Source organism: Homalodisca vitripennis, chromosome 5, assembly GCF_021130785.1.
Source record: "Homalodisca vitripennis isolate AUS2020 chromosome 5, UT_GWSS_2.1, whole genome shotgun sequence".
Classification (NCBI taxonomy): domain Eukaryota; kingdom Metazoa; phylum Arthropoda; class Insecta; order Hemiptera; family Cicadellidae; genus Homalodisca; species Homalodisca vitripennis.
The window spans coordinates 77,934,946-77,941,610 of NC_060211.1; positions in this window are offsets into that span (position 1 = coordinate 77,934,946).

Here is a 6,665-nt window from a genome sequence, read left to right on the forward strand (position 1 = left end):
AATGTGGCAAAACCGTATGTTATGTTTCTGCCTAACCCTCTAGTAAAATGTAGTAGCTACGCCGTTTCGTGTAACAGAATTTCATTCTCTGCATTTGGGCCTATTAATAGTATAGCTGAAACTACTCCCAGATAACATTTTCATTTTTTAATTGTAATTCTTTTTATACGGATTGCACTTCTAATTGAAACACTACACATAATATAAAACATTAAAACATTTTTAAGAATTAAAGAAAGTGTTTCCAACTCAAGTCACTGTTACAAAATTGGTCAAAATGTTTGTACTTCACCTCTACTATACACCATATATAGTAGTTATAATCAATATTATAGTGCAATAAATAATCATCCATACAGTACCTTTAAGTGGCAGTTAAACACCTAATCCCGTGTTAAGTTGAGGTTAATTTTATAGGCTCTAAAATTGGCCTATCCTAGCCAAGAGCTAGATCCACTGAGTTCTGTCCGTGGATTCGTGGTGCCACCAGGTCGTGGACAACACCATTTCGTAATCTAGTCCTTCATTTCTTGAAACGCTAAAGTGCTGGGGTACGAGCCATATTATATGCAACGTTCATCGTCCAGTATATCCAGCAAAGGGACAAAAGTTTTCAATTTAATAAAGTTATTATTTCTTGAGTTAGAGGGGAGCATTTCGAATCTTATGTGGAGATTTTCAAGATTAAAATAAGGTTAGGACAGAGGTCAGAATAGTTCGTCTAGACCGCGGTGAAACGCGTGGAAATTCAAACACGTGTAATTAAGCAAATGCAAATATAAGCTCTGAAAGCCCAAGGCTTCGGTTTACTAATATGGCACCACCCATAGAGAAGTATAACTTTATAAAATATTTAATATGTTTAAATCTTATATAACCTTGTAAAGTTTATTACACATAGTCTTACAGTGCTGGGAGATAGTGAAGGATCTTGACGTTTTTCCTAAAAGGTGCACTTACTCCAGATCATCACATTGAGGCATCTGCAGTGGAGCAAGCAAGTTTGATGGGTTAGCAGCTGCCAGTGGCTTGTCTGAACTCTATTGTTATACTCTATAGGTATGTTTTACGTCATATTCTTGAGTACGCCTCTGTGGTCTACAAGCCATCCATTATATTACTAGGAGAAAGGATTCAGAGAAGGTTTGTAAGTCTGGTTGGTACCAAAATGGGCTGGAGGTATCTTGAAGTTCCTGTTGACACCCTGATGAGACAACTCGATCTCTTTCCACTTGTGGAACGCTTCGAATTTACTAATCTTGTATTGCCTCTACAAACTCGTGATTGGATTCACCAACTGCTCTGCTCTTCTTGCGAAGGTCAACTTGAATTACCATGAGCTGCCAGGTCTACTGATTTCTTTGCACACAACCACCATCGAACAAATTATTTGAAGTCTGGACCTATCGATGTTATCAGCTGGGTCACACACCGTTCCTATAGTAGTTAGACTTCTTCTTCGACAACCTACGAACGTTCAAAAGCAAAAAAACATAACTCCTTCCACGAACACTAACTCTCTCGGGAAACATACACGCACCACCGCGCGCACACACACACACATAAAACACACGCACACACACGCGCACACAAGTTTATATAAGTGACAATAGCCTGAGTGAATTTTTAACAATGAGTAAATAAAAAAAGCTCCGACAGGAATTCGAACTCGAGTCTCTCACTGGCCGGGTGGTCTTCTTTCTACTACCCTATATATTTTAGAAAATAAAATAAAAATAACAAGACATCAAAGGGCATCAAGAGCTTTCACGTAACGTCACTTGTAATTCCTAACTCTTACATTGTACTGTAGAAAATATATCTCCAGAGAAAACCACGAGCAATTCAATTATGGGGTCGTTATTAAGTCATTTACAGGATCGTGATGGTCCCAGCAACAATATAAGACAACCGATTTGTAGAGTTCTCAGCCCTCCAGCACATCATGAATTGTAAACGACGCTGTTCCCTTTAAATACACGGTAGCCAATGTCCCTTAACATGTTATGATTCTCATAAAATATTATTTTTTAAATGTTATTAACAGTAAAAAATCGTTTATTAATACTTTTTATAAACACTTTTTCGCTTATTCAATTTCATGAAGTTCAGTTCTGAAAATTAGACTATAACTCTAGCTTACGGTAAACTCAAAAGCGAAATTGTTGATATATTGATGTTAAAATGTATGGCATGTGCTATTTTAAACAATTTATAAACGGAACAGATATTAGTATAATGCTTGCCTAGATAAAGGTTGTAATATTTAATGTCTTTATAATTTTGTTTATCTCTAATTCAAGAATATATCGCACGAAACTTTTCCTTATGTGTGTAATGTATTGAATTACAATAATAATTATTATACATAGTTATAAATTTTTACTGTCAAGTTAAAAGCCACAGCCAAAGACCAACTGTATGATCGTATGATGCTGTGACGTCATATGGGGTGATCAGTTTCAATAAATGCCATTGGCTGTTCTCATCACGCCACCAGATCATACCACCACTACCACTTCCAGTGTCCTGCCCTTGTCTCTCTCTCAGTTACCCTCCAAACCTTAACCGAGCACAGTCCGATGATGTAAACTAATTCAGTCTTTTATTCCGATTCCCCGTAACCCGTACACAACAATTGGCGACGAGGTATTAATGCGATCCCCGCGAGTGCAATGCAACCTGTTCGATTGTGCGTAAATAATTTCTCCGAAAATTATAGTGGGAGGAAGGTGTGTCAGTAGTTTGGCGTCACGTGGACTCAAAATCGGTACATTTTGATGTTGGAAGACAAGGTCGTAAATTGGAACATTTCGTCTTTATTTAGTAAAACAGTAAAAATGGCGGAATTATTGTCGGAATCGGTGACTTCGACAACAGTGCAGAAACTTGGAATTCGTATGTTGAACGATTTGAATTATTCGTTGACTGTAACAGTATTAGTGACGACAAAAAAGGTTAGTACGTTACTAACAGTCGTGGTGTGTGAAAACGTACAGTTTGTTACGAGATTTATGTACGCCGGAAAAACCTTTCAGTGAAAAAAGTTCGGATGAATTAGTGAAGTTAATTCAGGACCATTTGTACCCGAAGCCATCATTCATAGCTGAAAGGTACAAGTTCAGCAAAAAGGAATCAGCAGGAAGGAGAATCAGTCGCAGAGTACATCGCCAGCCTCAAGAAGTTGTCTGCATACTGCGAGTTTGGCGCATCCCTCAACGACTATCTCAGAGACAGACTGGTGAGCGGCATCAGGAGTGAGTCGACCAAGCAGAGGCTGTTTGGGAGAGACCACCCTAACCTTCGACCAGGCTGTGAAAATCGTCTGCTCAGTGGAAGCGGCGGAGAAGAATGCGGCGGCATTGACAGTGAACGGCGGCAGCCGGGTTCCAGCGGATGGCAGCGCATCCACCACCCACATGTGAGAGTCGGCGGCAGCGGTGGCAGCGCGAGCTTACAACGCAAGGCACGAAGTCAAGGTGCAGTGTACGTGCTGTGGGCAGTGTGGTCACTATAGGAAAGAGCAGTGCAAATTGTTTGGTGTTGTGTGTCACAAATGTGGGTAAAAGAAATCACATATCTAAGGTATGTCGATCTACTGAAATTAGTTAAGTTACCAGACAATCAGCTTTCGAAAGTTAAGAAAGGTATATCTTATCAGTCTAATTTTCAAAACAGGAAAAACAAAGATTATAAGAAACATAATTTTGTAAATGATAGATCAGAACTGTCAGATTCAAATAATTCTAAGAATTATGTTCAGAGTGATGAAAATCTTGAGAGTTATGTCGAGGACATACAGAATTTATTTAAAGTAAATGAAACTCACGGTGAAAAGAATTAGAGTTGACCCAATTAAGATTAAAGTCCTAGTGCAAGGTCGAGAAACCATATTTGAAGTTGATTACTGGAGCTAGTGTCACAGTGTGTAGTGAGGATTTTTTATGAAAAATAATTTTAGTTCTTGTAAATTGTTAGAAAACGACCTAAACTTTGAGTTCGTACACTAATGAACCTATTATACCTGTGGGCAAGGTTAATGTTGATGTTTGCTATGAGAAAATACATAAATGCTTAGATTTGTATGTGATTAGAGGAGGTTCACATCCTTTAATGGGTCGTGTTTGGCTTAAAGTACTGGGAGTTGACATTTCGTTTAAAAATAACTTGTGTGTTATAAACAGACCTATAGATAACAAGGCTAATTTCGAGACAATGACGTCCGAGCTAACTAATCAATTTCCAGAAGTGTTCACTGAGAAACTAGGTCAGTATACAGGCGAACCAGTTAAACTAAATCTAAAAGAAAATGCTAGACCTAGGTATTTTAAGCCAAGACCGATACCATTCCTCATTGAAGAAGTAAGGTAGAAAAAGAACTACAACGCTTAGTTGACGAACAAGTGTTAATTCCAGTAAGCAGCTCGGAATGGGGAACGCCCATTGTACCACTATTAAAAAAAAACGGTGAAATTAGGCTATGTGGAGACTTTAAAGTTACTCTAAATCAGTATCTAGAAGTAGAAAAGTACCCTATACCTAGAATATAGAAGATTTATTTGCAAATTTACAGCATGGAGAACGTTTCTCTAAAATAGATCTTAGTCAAGCCTATATGCCAATTAAAGTTAGACAGTGTGAGTCACAAAAATTATGTACAATTAGCACGCATAAGGGTCTTTTCTCATATTGTAGAATGCCTTATTGGAATCTCATCAGCCCCAGGCATATTTCAAAGAGTTATTGAACAATCTTTGCATAATTTAGAAGGCTTATCAGTGTTCATTGGACGATATTCTTATCACCGCACCTAATAACGAAACTCAAGTAGGTTTGCAAGAAGGTTTGTAAACGCCTGAGTGAAAAAGGATTTACCGTAAAGAAAGATAAATGTACGTTTCTTTGTAGACAAAATCGGAGTATCTTGGTTTTAGTATCGATAAAGATGGACTGCATACCTCTGAATCTAAAATTAAAGCTATAAATCAAGCACCTGTACCTAAATCTGTCACTCAAGTCAAAGCTTTTATTGGCTTGGTAAATTATTATGGAAAGTTTATCAATAATTTGTCAACAATCTTGAGTCCGTTGTACAAACTTGTTAAAAAAGGACGTGCCATTTGATTTTGATGAAAAATGTCTCAAATCATTTAGCCATGTCAAGGATGTTTTGACTAAAGCACCAGTTTTTGGCGCATTATGATTCAAAGTTGCCTGTAAAACTAGCAGTAGACGCAAGCTCGACAGGGCTGGGCTGCGTACTTAGTATCATAACCCCAGAAGGCGTTGAGAAACCTATTTGCATACCACTCTCGTACTTTATCACCAGCAGAATGTCAATTATTCACAAATAGATAAGGAAGCATTTAGCAGTAGTATATGGAGTAAGGAAATTTCATCAATATTTGATATGGCCGAAACCCCCCCCCACCCCCCCCCCCCCCCACCCCCCCCCCCCCCCACCCCCCCCCCCCCCCACCCCCCCCCCCCCCCACCCCCCCCCCCCCCCACCCCCCCCCCAGCGTAACTTGCATATTTTTTCATGACATATATATAAAAGTTTTCAAATAAAATACTGATTTTATATTTAGGGACACTAACACGAATTTACAATATAGTGTGCAAATTATTTTCTATCATATTATGCGTGAAACATTTTATAGTTGAAGTGGTTTAACTTCTATGTACAATGTATGTATGAACCGATGCTTCAATGTGTAGTTTTAACTTAATCATCTTTCATGAGATCATTTATGTTAGATTATAACCATGTATGTTTAGCTGCATTTAATATAAAGTCTACCTGATGATTAACATAAAGGAAAAAATTACTATTAGTATAATAGTATTATATAATTAGGGTTTTAAACTTAATTATAAATTACATGTATACTACGAAACGCTCTGTTTGAAATAGAGCAGATTTATTTTATCAAATAACACATCCATCCAAAAGGATGACTGAGCAAAGGGAATTGTGTTCAAGGATTGTTTGAAAATTGCAATTCAACGAACTGTACGAGTTTCTGTTTGATTCTTTATAAATTCAGTAAATGAATAGCTTTTCAAGCCGGATAATATTCTTTTCATTCGGAGATTTTGGGTAAAAAATGTTCATACACTTTTTCTCTCGTTTAACTCGTATTTTTTCATCCACTGAAACAGTTTGTTACGAATGATGAGGATCGTACTTATCTTAACAGCTTTGATTATTCTTTGTTGTGATAACTCAACTGGAAAATTAAAGTTGAACTTCAAGCTGTGCGAAGTTTTCTTGGGTAGACCTGCCTTCACTCCCATCTTCTGAGGCTCTATGGCTAACTTTCTGAGTACATGAGTTTAGTATTGATATTATTTAATTCACCAGGTGGCTGATTATCATATGAACTTTCTGTTATGAATCGAGCGTTAACTACAAAACCACATTAAAATGCTAATTTGTTTAGCTCTATTTCACTTTCCACTAAAATCTGACACTGTCAGGGACTTGAATCCTGGAATCTGGAGTTAACGTCCATCTGAAGATATCCAAAAAAATCCCACAACGAAGATATTTCAAAACGAACTCATTGTCCCGCTTCGATATTAGAGCCACCTATTCTACAAAAGACGTATTTCTACTATAATTTTATTTTACTGTATTCTGTAGTTCAGTCTTAATTATA